Consider the following 15,910-nt stretch of genomic DNA (forward strand, 5'->3'; position numbering starts at 1 on the left):
GGCTATGGCATGAAGCAGGGTTGCATAGGATACAGAGGCGTTTCTGCACGCTCAAACATGCCACAGAGTGGGGAGGGGTGGTGGGTATGACACTAAGCACTGTGAGAGAGACCCTGTTAAGGAGCTACACCCAGGGAAACACTGCCTCAGTGGAAAGGGGCTTTAAAACTCCAGACTTTCACCCCATCGTCATTAACAACACAATTTGCTGTTTTAAGGAGGATACACTTTTGCCTCTTGCAAGGGGAGGGAGTGTCTTGGGGACCTGCAAGACTTAGCCCTGGGTGTCACATGAATGACCTGATACACAGTGGGAGGAAGCTGTCTAACAGTCTGAGTCTTTCCCAGAAAGATGTCCCATGTCAATTTCTGGGGGTGGGATGGGAGAGCTCTGGATCCTTTCAGGGGTTTCCTCCTTTCCACTCCAGTTCTTTTGCAGGATTTACCCTCTGAGCTGGCCATATAGCTTCGTTCTTATCCTTAGACTCATACCCCAAGAGCTCAGAAGCTCTTGACTGAGCTGTATTGGAGAATCCTGTGGCACTGCTAGGTCACTGGGCTCAGTGCCAGTACTTGCGGGCACTAGAGAAGATGAATTAGGACCTGCCTGTTAAATGATGTAAATCAGACAATGGCATTTCATAAATGTTGGAAGCCCAGACTTGTTGCAACACTTTAGCTCCCCAAGTGAAAGATGTAGTCACACCTTCTGAAGGGGAATCCCAGCCAAAAGACCCTGTAGATAGACCATAAGAGAGATGGTACACTGCCCAGCAATTTCATAGCCACAGAATTTCAGGACAGAGGTTTTTCCTGGGCTTTCCTGTGTTGCTCAGCCTCTTAGGGTAGAGAGGGAATTGGACATGCCATGCTGACTGTGAGTGTCAAGCTGGTTGGCTCGCTGGGCAATAGGCAGGGCCCCTCACCCTCTGTGAGCCTGTAAGAGCTGCCTCACATTGGGAACACCACTTTGATATTTAAGCCAGGTGTTTGCAGGATAGCTCTGCCATGCCTCAGTGGGCAGAAGAGTCTGGTAGGCAGGTGTGACAGGAGCTTATCCAGGAGGTTAAAACAACCAACCTGCTGTGTACCCAATCCAGAGGATGTAGAATCTAAGCTGCGACTGCACAAAAAAACAAAAATAAAGGTTTAAAACAAAATAGTTGGCAGAAACTGAACTGTCAACTTGTTTCACTGCCGGAGGCTGAAAATCTAGTGACCTGAGTTGCTGAGCATAGCCTTGTCTTGAAATCTCCAGAAGCAACACTGGACCACCTCTGAATTCTCAGATGGGGAGCATTAGCTCATGAGCAAAAAATGAGGAAAGAAGCTGTGCAGCAGGAAAAAAGGGAAAGAGAAATGCTTGCAATCCACAAGGAAAGATAAATAACTTAGTTGGGCAATGGTACTTATTTTAGGAACTGTATCATTGTTTTAATTATTATTACTATTATTATTCATAACATTTGTGTTACATGCACTCCATTGTACCAGGTACTGTGCAAACAGAACAAAAAAGAAGTTTTAGCACCAAAAGATCTCTTACAATAAAAGATTTCTTGCCTGTTTAAAGGATTGGTACTTTTCAACAGCTGGCTAGTACAAATACTGTGTTGCTATCAACACAGATTTTTATAGATGCACACCAGACAAATGTAAAACATTGCAAAATTTTAATTACTCATTTATCCAGTTATTTGTCATTTGATGAAGTGCTAGTTTTCTTGTTGTCTCTAAGCAATAGCCGGAGAGAGCCAGATATCTGTATGCATAAATATGAAGAGTGTCGAAAGTTTTCTGAAAAACTGAATGCAGCAAAACAGGACTTTGTAAAGCTCAGTTTATGTGGCTTTCAGGTAAAGGCTTTTCTTTTACTGCACATCTGTCTGTAATTATTGCTAGACATATATATTCAGGAAAAAAAACATTTGGTTATGCTGAACGAGGGTTTCTTCCTCTTAATGGTAAAACTTACCCTCCCCCCAGTGCCTCACTTTCTGGAAATGCTGGGCCAGAAATTCAGCTGGCGTAAATTGAGATAGTATCACTGATTTCAAAGGAATTCTGGTCATGTATAGCATCTGAGAATCTAGGCTATCGTATATTGGGAATAACAGAGTAAAACAGAAGTAAAACCAAGGTCATAGGGATTCTTTTAAAGGTGAAATGTTGAATTCAAATTTAAATTGAATTAAGATCAGAATCATATATATAGTAGCCCAATATCTGTGACACTGTAATGCTGAAACACTGGCTGTTCCCTCTGGGCGGCGCTTTTGCTTCCCACCGGCCTCCCAAACAGCTGCTTGCACCACTTGCTCCCCTGCGGAAGCCTGGCTGAGCAGCGGAGAAGTCAGCCGAGGGCCAGGGCGGGAGGGGAAGGGGAGCAGGGCGGTGATGTGTGGTATGACAGCAGCTCCAGGCCCTGCCCCCTGGCTGTGAACAGACCCTGGCCAGGGGGAGGGGAAGGTGGAGGACAACTGGGAGGCTGCAGGATCAGCGTTGGGGTGAAGGGAAATGGTGCCGGGGGGGCAGCTGGAGCTCATAGGCAGCTGCTCAGCTGGGCTGCCGTGTGGGAGCAAGCGGTGCAAACAGCTGTTTGGGCTCCATGCTCCCCATGAAGGAAGAGGAGGAGAAGAGAAAGAGAGACGAAGAGAGAGGCAGGAGACGGAGGAGAGCTGAGAGAGGGTGGGGGAGGCAGGAGGAGGAGGGGAGGGAGAGAGAGACGGAGCGAGAGACTGGAGGCTCAGGAGAGAAGACAGAGATAGAAAGGGAATAGGACGTGGAGGAGAGACCTGAAAATCCCATTTTATGATGAGCTAATTGGCTAGTTATTAAATATTATCATTATTAGTGTTCACTTGTTTGGCATTGTACAAAACACAAAGGCAGTCCCTCTTCCAAACCATTTACTGTATCAATATAGAGGCCATATTGTGACCCCCTCACTTCTCTTGATCTGATAAGCAATTATTTACACAAACCATTGTTTTGCATTGTTTTACATTGTTCTATGTATAGAATAAAACACTACTCAGCAAGGAAGAGATTGGAATCTGGCCCTATAGAAATAAATACACACAAGACAAGAGACACGGGAAACCTCAGAGTTTGAGATAACAATGGTCTTTTCATTTTTCTGTCATAATTATGATAAGCTTCCCACTTATGGATCTATATATAGGTGCAGTTTAATGGAAAACAGTAGGACAACTTGTTGAGTTCAGAGTGGAATATCATTCCATACAAAAGGCTGACATGGAAAAAAAGGCACATCTGAGACTTTGTTGCAACAAGGGAAGTTTCAACAAATGTGTTATTTGGGACAAGCCTCATTGAGAGAGCATATGAAGTGGAGGGTAGTGCATGGAATGCAAGTACTTTCCCTTTGCTCCTTGATAGTCCAGGGAACTGGATGAAAAGCAAGCTGCATCCCAGAGCACATGGCTGCTTCCCCCCCTCTGCCCCTGAAACTCCGCCCTTGATGATTACCTGTTCTGTTCATTCCCTCTGGGGCACCTGTCAATGGATCTTTGGTCTGATCTATGGCCATTCTTATGTTCTTATGATCTTATTCCCAGAAGCACAGTTCCTGCTTCAAATAACCTCATAAAGCAGTTATGTCATTGAGATACTTCCTATTTATAGCTGTAAAGGACACAAAGAGACTCACTTCTACCATCACAGGCTTCTTTTATAACATTAATGAGATGTATTGAAGGAAGGACCCTCTGCACATATGAATAAGAGTAACTACAATACCCCTACATGAAATAAATTAGAGTGAATTTTGCTGGGCTATAATTTTAAGTAAATAACATTTCCAGTCCCAGGACTGCAAGATGGTCCAGCTGATATTAACACACATCATGGACATGAGGTCAAATTACCCACTGGCTAATGCAGCACAACTCCAAGAGATCCAATAGAATTATGCCTATTTATATCAGCCATGAATTTGGCCCCCAACCTGTAACACTTAATTTGCTGAGGTGCGAATGATATAAAGCTTCGACTCTGGAAAAATATTAGGTAACAGAAATGATTCCAAGTTTCAATACTTCAACTATTTTTCATTCATTTTTCAATACTTCAATTACAGTTCACATGTGGACTCGGCAATAGAAATTGCCTGTTTCCATCTGACAAACACCAGGGTGTTCCAATGAATTGATGTTAACATGTTGTAAAGACAAAATGGAGCAGGGGGAAATGAAATGCTAAATGGCAAAAGGGAGAATAAACAAACAAACCTAGTAAAATGAGATGGGCCAAGGTTATTAAACAATACACCATAGTATAGTAGTCTGACATTTACTTCCAGTGCTGAATATGAGGGTATATTTTAGGTGCCCAAGACACACTATTCATTATCCAACAGCTGCCTTTGTGCTGTACTGCATAGCAGAATCAAAAGGGAAGCCATGGAATAAAGTTGTCACACTAGATACCTTACTATCGCCCCTGTTAGCTGCCCTTCACTTCTTTTCAAAAACAGCATACAGCTAATTTTTCTTTCTTTCAAAGAATAGTGTTACTTATTTATGGGAAGAGGGAGGAGACACAAAGAAAAATAACCCCGTTGTGTGAAACAATTCTTATCAAGCAAAAATCTTGATACAAAGAAAAGAACCATGTTAGCCATTAAAATATAATCTTAAAAACAATGCAAGAATGTCAAGTCCAAATCTGAATGAATTGCTAGGTATTTCCCTAGGAAGGTGATTTGAGCTAGCAAATTCATGAAAGCCCCAAGCCAAGAAAGCATTACTATTCAGGACAGCAATTGTTATACAGGACACAGTGAAACTATACAAAAGGGAGAAGGTATTGCGCTGCTTCTGTGTCTATTACTACCATTTAGACACTGGCTTTGCTCTTTGCTGTGAAACTTTTGCTGATGGTAAAGGAAGAAATGCTTTCCAGTGCCTCTTTTTCAAGTCCTCCCTCTTTCCATATTGTAAAGCTAGCATCTTTTTAATTTTACACTACTTATATTTTTATCCCCATAATTCAACCTCTCTAACCCATCAAGACTGGATTTATGGGAAAGTGATCCAGACAACTGTCCAGGATGCCAAACTTGGAGTGGCACGAAGTTTGTGGGGTGTCAGGCTTCAGGTGCTGGTTTTGTAGTTAGTGACAAAAGGGAAAATACAATATTTGTAGTAAAATGTTTCAGGTATTCTGTATTCAGATTTATTTTTCACTAATCTCCTAGAATGTTCTGGGTCTTTGTAGAATGTCATGGAACCTTCCAGATTTTGGGAACTACATATCCTCAAACCTTCTAGAATGTTGTCAGCCATGCCTTGGTGGATCTATAAGGATATATTAGGCTTTAAATCAGCCTTCCCTGGTCCACACTCGTTATTTCAAAATAACAAGCGGAGTGTCCACATTACCAAGCCCTTTATTTCAAAATAATGGGCTGATTATTTCAAAATAACTCCAGCTATCCATGAGGAACTGGTTATTTCAAAATAGCATGAGTGTGGAAGAACAACTACTGATATTTCAAAATAATTGACCTTCCAGAGGCTCTCACAGCTGCACTTGTGGCTGCTTTGGTCACACCGGCATATCCTATGCTCCCCTTCTCCTGTGGAGCTTTTAAGGCAGCAGGCAGAAGGAAAAGCACCTGTGTAAGAGGAGAGCTTTGTCAGCCCCATGCCACACCTCACCCATCCTAAGATCCATGAGTGTCCTCAGTGCGCCCTCTGAGCCCCCCCCCCCCCCCAGCTGCTAGAACTTCCTCAGCACCCTCAGATGCCCCTGGTCAGGGACAAAAGAGGGAACTAGCCTGAACTGATATGAAGAATCTGGACCTCATCAGGGTCGGGGGGCGGGGGGGGGGGGGGGGAAGGAGACCAACCTCCAGGACCTCGACACCAGGAGAAGAAATGTCTACAGCAAGATGGCCACCAACTTGGCTGAAAAAGGACATATGCAGACCCTTGACCAGGTCCACATGAAAATAAAAGACCTCCAGAAGGTCTACAATAAAGCCAGGGAGTGAATCAGACACTCTGGGGTGGCTCCTTTGACCTGCCTCTACTACAAACAGCTGGATGCCATCATCATCAAGTCCAGCCAAGACACAGCTGGCATCAGCATCCATGAGGGTGAGGCTGTGGAGGAGATGAAGAAGGAGGAGGAGCAGGCTAGCCAGGACACAAGCCAGGAGCTACTCCTCACACTGGAGCCAGTCTCCTCCCACGCTTCAGGATATCTCCCAGGCTCCAGACAATCCTAGTCAAGATAATTCAGGTGAGTTCATAACTTTTCCTATATGCTCATGGGGGCAAGCAGCAGGTGCTGAGAGGCTGCATGTGCCTCACTCGACCTTCTTGGCCAGGAGGATGCACAGAAGCCTGTGCATGTGGATGCACCTGGAGTGCCAATCTGAAGCACTCAGCCCCATGATGCTCTCACATAGGAACTCTTCGCTCCTTCTCACAGGGTTCCTGGACAGGCCTGCCTTACTCTGTGATGGGACACCTTCCCATGAAAAGCCACCACTAAGGAGGCTGGGGTCATGGAAACACACAGAGGTGCCATACACGGCACAGGCTCATGCTTGCACTTGAATAGCATCCACTCCTGGTCAAGCGTGGTAATGCAAAGAAAACCAATACCCTGCATGGGAACCTGCCATTGTGGGGGAGGAAGAGCAGGGGACCCCAATAGCATTCTGTCTGGAAAGAAGCCTCTGTCACTCACAAACACCTCTCCCAACACTCCCCCCTCCTCCAGCGTGCAGAGACAGAAGTTCTATCTCTGTAGGATGCTGCCAGTGCAGGAAACAGAAGGCAGCCAAAGTGCCCCAACCCTCCTTCTTACCTGCAGGCTCCTGGCCTGTCTAGCACCTTCCCTGGCCTGCTTGCCCTGGAGCATGCGTGTAGCTATGCTTCCCTGAGACAAACATGTTCCTGCAGGAAAGTGCCTACTGTCTAGGCAACATATGGCCTTTCTTGAAGCACATCACCATTGTCTGAACCGAGACCATAAGTATCAGCACAGAGATTAGGGATAGGCTTCATATACAGTGTCTCCTGAGATAAGTGCCTTTGTAACTTTCTTCACAGCTGCACTAGCTGCGGGCATAGCCTTGGCTGATCTTCCTGACTCCATGGGATCCGCCAGAGCAAGCGAACACTGGAAGACCTACTATGTGAGCTGATGACCTGCCTCCAGTCCCTCATCCGGGGGTTCGATGAAGTGTGCTGAGAGTGGGCTGCTGTCTGGAAGTGGCCCTGGGCTGACTGGGAGCAGCAGAAAGCCATAAGGGCTATGTGCTCCTCCATAACCTCTGTGATGGAGCCAGTGGCTGAATGCATAGAGCAGACCACTAGCCACCTCCCCACCCCCTCCAACTTCCTACCCTCGCTCCCCTTGGTTTCCTCTCTGGGTATCACAAGGCTCCCAAACATGTGGCAGTGGGACCTCTTGAGCAGTTGAAGCCTCCTAAGCTAACTAAGGCAGATGCCAGTCCCAGCCCCATCTCTGAGGCCCCCTGACTCCTCTTTCATTCCAGGTTCTTTCCTCAGTGCCTCCCCTGTTCTATATCCACCAAATAAACATATAGAGGGTTTTTTTTTCAATGAAAAATAATTTTTATTTGCTCTTCAGTGGAGGGGGAACAGGAGGAGAGAAAAGGCACACAGGGCAATGGAGGGATCCTTGTGGAAAGGTTTGGGGGAGAGTCTCACAGGTGGCCTTGGCTGAAACTCTCTCTCAAGGCCTCCTGGATGAGCACAGTCCCCTGATGTGCTCTCTTGAGAGCACTGGTGTCCAGCTGCTTGTATGCCCTTGCCAACCTATCAGCCTTTGTTCCCATCCCTGACAGAAGAGTCTCCCTCTTGCCCTCACAGAGGTTGTGGAGCATATAGCAGGCCACCACCATAAAGCGGATGTTGCACTCACTGAGGTCCAGGTGGGTGAGGAGACTCTTGAACTTCCCCTTTAGGTGGCTGAAGGCACACTCAACACCATGCAGCACCTGCTGAGCCTATCATTGAAATGCTCCTTGGTGGGGTCTAGGCTGCCCATGTAGGGGTTAATGAGCCAGGGGAGAAAGGAGTAGGCTGCGTTGTCCAGGATGTAGATAGGCATGTCCATGTTCCTAACCCTGATCATATGGTCTGGGAAAAAAGTGCCAGCATGCATCTCTGGAACAGGCATGAGTTACAGAAGATGCAGGCATCATGCTCTTCGCCCAACCAGTCAATGTTAATGTCTGTGAACCACCAGGTTCACCAGGGCCTGCAGCACCATCAAGACACACCCTTTTCAGTAGATAAACACCAAGGCATAGAGGTCGTGGGCCAGGATAGGGATATGAGTGCCATCTATGGCTCCCCTACAGTTGGGGAAGCCCATGGCAGCAAAGCCATAGACAATGATGTTGACATTGCCCTCTGCAGCAAGATGTTAATAGCCTTGACTATCTGAAGGGGCATGGCCCCGATTGTGGATTTCCCCACACTGAACCTGTTTCCCATAGAGTGGTAGCTGGCCGCATGGTGAGCTTCTAGAGTGTGATGGAAACACACTTCTGCAGGGGGATGGTGAGACTCAGTCGAGTTTCCCATCACCTGATGGCAGGGGCAGGCCATTGGCAGAGATCCAGCAAGGTGGCCTTCCACATGCTGAGGTTCTGGAGCCACTGCTGATCACTCTGCTGCTGCATGATAACATGGTCCCACCAGTCAGAACTAGTCTCCCTCTGCTAGAAGTGGTGTTCCATGGTGTGCAGGGGATTGAGGACCATTTGCTGCACCAGGAGAATCAGGGCCTCGGTGAAGGGGTCCTCTGGTTCGGGCTGGTCATTGTGGTGCTGAATCAGCACATGGGGAGTTTGAACGAACTGTGCCATGAGGTGCAGCACAAGGCCCGTGAACCTGGCACGGCTTTGAAGCAGCTCCCGCTCTATGAAGTCAGTGCTGTGGCATCCACAAGGATAACCAGAGCACACAACATGAGTTTGGTGTCCCTAGAGGGGGTAGGCAATTAAGGAGTGGCTTGTGATATGAGGCAGTAGAGAAGAGCCCCTGTAAGCCCGTGTCTCAGCTAGCCTCAGCAAGCAGCCACGGGAAGTATCTGCCTTCCTGGTGCCCTCCCTGGAGTGCTTCTGGAGGTTTTAAGGTCAATGCAAGCTCCAATCAGTGGATGTGCTATTTCAAAATTATTCTGTGCTATTTTGATGCTGCCTTGTAGCACAAAAACCTGTTGGAGAACACTTTAGTCTTCCTGGACGCTCATTAATGGATCTCCAAGTCGCTGTTTTGTTTCAGACCAATTCCACAAGCCAAATACACAGAGAAGGATTGGAACTTAACTTTATTTACAAGTTTAATTCTTATGCTAATGGTCTGAACAAGGATATAGGATGCCTTGTACACTATCTTCCACCTTTTAATGACTTAAACAACCAACCAAGCAAAGGAGGTGCTAATGGTTCTTAACAGCCTCTTGTAACTATTTGCACTATCTACTCATTATCTCTCTCTTTCTTCCTCCCCTCCCCTTTTTCCTCTCCCTTCTTTCCCCCCTTCCCTTATTTATTCTTGGATCTGAACTTCTTATACTCCGGTCATCTAAAGAAGTGGGTTTTGCCCACAAAGGCTCATGATATCATCTACATGTTTTATTAGTCTTTAAGGGTGCTACTAGACTATTTGTTGTTTTTTAAGTTATTTCTAAATTGTTATTTTGGGAGTTGTTATTTCAAAATAAGTTATTTTGAAATAATTTCCTAGTGTAGACACGCCCACAGAGATATGTAAGAATGCACTAAAATGGAGTAAGAGCTACAATATTGTGAACTCTGTTTATTGTGTAATTGTGAAAGTGTACTTTGATTTTAAGACTTGAAGGCTATAAGTAGAGACTAACAAAGAGTATATCTAATGAGACACCAGAGATATTTATAAAATGACTACCTACGCAACAATATTGAAGAAATACTGTTACTTTATTTGCCATTCTTAACACACAATACTTTGATGACTTTCTATGACTATAGAACACAGACTTTTACTCTCCCTAATGCAGTCTGTTCTCTCCTGTAGAAAATAAAATATGACCCCAAAAAAGCCTCAGTGCAGGAAGTGAAAAGCTCAATAGCAATCTAGTTTGCAGCAAGAGAAAATATCTGAAACCAAACAACATAGACTAGGATTTAGGGAGTGCTGATCATCCCAATGCAGAAGAAACTGAGGTGTGAACCATAAGTGATGGAAGTCCTATTACTAAGAAATTAGCAGATTTACTTGAAGATAAGAAATGGAAATGTGAGGAAATTGATGGAGAATTATCTGGTTTTCCTGGCAGCATGAAGGAGAGTGATGATAAAGAAGAATGTGACTCTCAGGAAAACATGGAAAGGAGAGAAAGGATAAAGAAAAATGAGTTTTGTATAATGACAGAAAGAGCAGTGAGAAGAATCATATACCACAAATGGATACATCAGATCCCATTTGATGGCTGTCAATTTTAAACTCTGCTAATACTGATCATACAATTTTGAATAGTCCAGGCAAAAAACAGAGGATATGACATTTTTAGTAAATAAACAGAAGTGACACATCTCAAAGTCACACTGTAAAAGGGTGCACAAGAATGGTGAGAAATCAAATAAGCACTGGCTAATTTAACCCTTGCCAGCAACAAATGAAAGTAGAAACTGAAATCCAGATCACACATTTGCCATGAGCTTGTCTATATGGGAACACTAAGAAAAATTAATCTGAATTAAAGGTATGAAATTGAAGTAGATTAGTTTAACTGCATTAAATCTCTGTATGTACACTCGCATTCAGAATTAAAGTGACCTTAATTTGGTTTCTCTTACTTCACTAAGGCCACTTTAAGTCTGAATGAGAATATTGACAAAGAGATCAATAATTTAACTAATCTTCTTAACTTCACACCTATAGTTAATTTAGATTAATTTTCCTCTGAATTTCCATGTACTCAATCCCATAGCAAAGATGTGATCTGGATTTCAGTTTTGATCTCTCTCTCCTCTCTCACATAAACCTGCATATTGTATTGGGTTTTTGCTAGGCAGGAGTCAGGATATATCAATTTAAAAAAACCCAGATTTTGTTTTAACCTTTTCATGGAAAAGACAAAAGACAAATGACAATGGTTAAACATTTTCACATGCTTCATATGAATTTCATCTGATATCTGTAATATAGCAAAGCTGAGCCAAAAGCAAATATAGTACATTTGAGTACAAAGTGAAGGGGGAGAGGGAATAAACTACAAGTTTTACCTCCCTGGTCCGGCAGTTTTGGGACCTGAATGGTCCTGAGCCAGGGTATGTCTACACTACAAAGTTAGTTCGAACTAACAGACGTTAGTTCGAACTAACTTTCATAGGCGCTACACTAGAGCTCCATTAGTTCGAATTTAAATCGAACTAACGGAGCGCTTAGTTCGAACTAGGTAATCCTCATTCCACGAGGATTAAGCCTAGTTCGAACTTACTAGTTCGAATTAAGGGCTGTGTAGACCCTTAATTCGAACTAGTGGGAGGCCAGCCCTTCCCAGGTTCCCCCTGGTGGCCTCTCTGGGCACAACCAGGAAAACTCTTCTCCTCTCCCCCAGTCCCGGGCCCTTAAAGGGGTAGACTCTGGCAGACGGCACTGGAGACAGACAGCCCTGCCAGCAGTGTCTACCCCTGACCGAGTGGCCCCACCATGAGCCAGGCAGCCAGTGGCAGCGAGCCGTCCCCTGCCCAGTCCCCGAGCACCCAGGGCCCAGCCAGGGGCCGTAAACAGCACGTGGCCCCCTGGACTAATGCGGAGGTCATGGACCTCATTGAGATTTGGGGACAGGCCCCCAATCTCCAAGATCTCCACACTAGGAGGAGGAACGCGGCCGTCTACGGCCTCATAGCGCCTGCCATGGCCCGCAAGGGACACAGGCGCACCTAGGAGCAGGTGCAAATTAAACTGAAGCAGCTGCGGCAGGGGTACGCCAGGGCCACCAGGGGCGGCGCCGCTGCAGGGGATGACACCTGCTCCTACTTCCCCGCCCTCCACCAACTCTTGGGGGGAGGGGCGGTCCGTGCCAGCCCGGGGGACAGCGAGCCGGGACCGGAGGGCCCTGACCTGGGCGCACCGGAGGGGCCACCGCCAGCTGTTCCAGCAGGGTCGTCCAGGGAGACCGTATCGGGTAAGTAGTTCGAATTAAGTAGTTCGGGGGGGGGAGGTGGGAGGGAGATCAGAGACTGCGCACGTGGGCCATGCCTTCCACGGATCACGCAGACACCTGTGCACGTGCGAGCACGTGCCATGCCACCCTTGGGCAGGTAGCTCCAGCTGCGTGCCACCCAGAGGCCATTGCCCAATAGGCACATGCTTGTGCAAAGAGACGTGACATGCTCCCGACCCCGGGGCAGGACCCAGCAGGATGCTTTCCCTTCACATGTCCCCTCTACATGGAGGCAGGGGACATCTCCCCCTCCCCCCCGCCACCCCGACCACACTATACATGGCACAGGGACATGGGTGCAGTCTTGGGGCAGCTCCCAGTCCTGGGGAGAGCCAGACATCCTGACCATGGCCTCTGTACAAGCACAGCGGCTGTGACGGTGCAGGACATGGTCACCCTCACGTTGCGGTGTGGGGGAGGGGGCTGGGCATCATCCTTTGCGTCCCCAGGGAGAACTGACCACTTCTCTTCTTTCTCTACAGCTGCACCAACTGCTCGTGCAGGGCGCACCACCCCGCCCGGGACATGCTCCCGCACCCGCGGCCTGCTCCGGACCGCCAGCACGGAGCAGGAATATTGGGACCAGCACCTGGGGTCCTTGAGAGCCGTGCACCGCACACTGCAGGCCTGGATGCGGGAAGACCTGCAGTTCCGCCACGAGCTGCTGGCTGAGGTCTGAGGGCTGAGCACCAACCTGCAGCTCCTGCTGCAGAGCATGGTGCCCCGTGCTGGTCCTGCGCCTGCTGCCCCCCCAACTGCTGTCCCTCCTCCCACTCCTGCCCCCCCTCCCACCTCTTCCTCCTCAACCCCCACAACCTCTTCCTCAATGTCCACACCCCCCACCTTAACCTCCGCACCCTCCACCCAATCCCCCCGGGGATGCCGAGGACCCCTCCCTCGCCATGCTGGGAGGCGGTTGGCCCGGCGAGACCCCCACCCCTGATCTTTGAGTTTCCCCACCCCCTCCTTTCCCTTGCTTCCCCCTTTCAGCTCCCTCCTCCCAGTTTTCCCCCTCCCCTCTCCCAGCCTCTCTCTTCCCCTCTCCCACCTCCTTTTCCCAGTCTCCCCCAGTTTTGTTCAGTAAAGACAGATTCCATTTTTGAACACAATTGTCCTTTATTTTGTACATCAAGAAAAGGAGCTAGGGAAGGGTAAGTGGAAGGAGGTGAGGGAGGAATGGGGTACGAGCCCCCGATGGGGCGGACTGGGCTGGCTCTGCGGGCTTCTGGGGGTGGAAGCTCTCCTGCAGCCCCCCAATTGCCCCTTCTCCCCAGATGGCAGCCTGCGGCAAGTGCAGCCGGGCTGATGGCCAAGTGCTGTGATGTGCCCAGTGTGGGTAGTCCGGGCACTCCAAGCCAGGACTGCTTTGCAAGCAGGGCACCCCTGAGAACTGTCTGTCTGGGGTGGGGGTCGGGTCCCTTTAAGCACAGCCCTGGTTTTTAGTTTTTTAGTGTGGATCCGTTAGTTCGAATTAGCTTAGTTCGAATTAACGTTGTAGTGTAGACGTACCCCCCAGGGAATCTGCTAGCCCGGGGATGTCAGTGCCAGCCCTTCTGCTATTCCCAGCTGTGGGGTCTGCTCCAGCAGCAGCACTGGGGCTGGCATTGACTGGATGAGGACTGGGGAGAGTTGTTCAGGGAAAAGAGGCAGGGTGGCTGCAGAGCCCCATGGCTAGGGACCAGGAGTATAGCTCTGTGGGAATGCACCTAGCCCTGTGACAGCCATGCTGTGCTCTCGGCCCCCTGTCACCAGGTGTGGGGCGGTGTTCCTGGCCCCCAGCCATGGAGCTCTGCAGCAACCCTGCCTCTTCCCACAAGCACCGCTCCCAGCTCCAACTCAATCAATACTGGTCCCTCTGGTGCTACAGGGTTGCGGTCTTGGCTCCTGGCCTCCACTTGTGGGGCCTGTCTCTTGTGGGGCCTGCCTGTCCCTGCCCCGATTCTCCTCATCCCTCTCAAGCTTCAGTTCTGCAAATGAGCTATTTGCAGTGCTCCAGAACTTCTGGGAGGGAAGGGGAACAGTTGCTGAGCACCAGGCTCTCTTTTCTTAATAAGTGCTGCAGCACAGGAGCACCCCTGGAGATGCTTGACCATAGATGTTGCCAAATTAAGGAAGTCTGGGCTGTAGAGGTCCAACGTGTAGTTTTGATTTTTTGGAGTCCTAATTTTTATAAATCACACACAACTGATAAACTGAATAAAACTGCCTGAAGGTTAGACAGGACAGATTCATCCCTGACTCAACCCAAGTCACTGGATGAGTATGCCCCAGAGATTCCAAGAAGATTTTTACAATGTATGGTTTACAAATCTGCCCTAATCCTTGTCCTTCCTTTTTGTTGTGAGCTGCTCACAGGCACTATCAAGTCATGTTGCCAATGAACAGTTGTTTATCTAATTTTAAGAGTGTTTGGAAGTCCATGTGTTTGTTTTTACAGGAAGTATGATAGACGGAATTATGGGGACAGTATTTTGCCTGACTACAGTGTAACTGGAATACTTTTCTGAAGACAGCAAAATCATACATCTTCCATCCCCATGACTCCTCTGAAGCCTACCACCAACTGAAAGAAATCACCTAAAAATGTGGAAAAAGTTATCTTTTAAAAAGCTGTGGATCAAAATAGATGAAATCATGTGCCTCAGTGTCTGGAGTATTAGTGTGACAGGAAGAGAGACTCAATTTTTACTTAACTATAGGATGATTTATGCCTGAGGAACTTTCTTCCCTGTCCGGCAGGAACATTTGGTATTATTATCAGTACTATGTCAGTGCTAATAGTCTCCTCCATGATGAAGAGACTGAATATTTCAACACTGAGAACTAGCCATTCTGAATCAAGTTATAAACTGCATTTAGATTCTTGTGTCTATATCTGCAAATGTCAAAGTAAGGGGTATGCACATCAGATCCTTATTCATCTGCTATCCATTCCCCCATAGACTGTGTCCAATAGATGAATCTTGCACTATATGCATGCAAATTCTGATTTGTCTTGTCTCCAGTGACATATTCTCTCTCCTAGCACTTTTAGGACCCACAACCTTTTTCTCTTACTACCCTCTACTGTTTGATTTATTTCCCAATTTGAGTTCACCTCTGATTTAATGGCTGTATCCACAGAATCTGCCCTTTTATTTTTTTTTCTCACCTCTTTACAGTTTGACCTTCCCTAGACTTTGTTTAAAAGACGTATATCACCATTTATGCTTCCACCTTTTGCTTTCTGGCCTTCTTCCCGGCCACTGCTCATACCACTTACTTCACTAAAAGCGGAAGGCGAGGGAATTAAAAATGAAAACACTGATATGACAGAATTGCCAGTTATTTCAGCAGGCCCTGGATTTAGCCCACAGTAAGTTGGACATAGTAAATTCTGTTTTTAGAGAAGCACAATAAAATTGCAAATCGCTGAATGCTTTCAACATCCATTAAAACAAATGAATTACAAGATCAGACTCTGAGTGTGTTGAAACATGCAAATTGCTATTCTGCCTTATTTTCTTTTATAATGTTTTATATTATTAATATCATTTGGCCAGCCCCTGAGGTCCTCACTCATTTTTATTCCAACACAGGCAAACTGAGTTTAGTTTTTATTCAGGACTGAGTTAAAAACAAAATAAGGACCTCAGGCTTTAACCAACTATTATTATGACTGTTTTCCCTTAAAATGATTTTC

This window comes from Pelodiscus sinensis, chromosome 2, assembly GCF_049634645.1.
Source record: "Pelodiscus sinensis isolate JC-2024 chromosome 2, ASM4963464v1, whole genome shotgun sequence".
Lineage (NCBI taxonomy): Eukaryota > Metazoa > Chordata > Testudines > Trionychidae > Pelodiscus > Pelodiscus sinensis.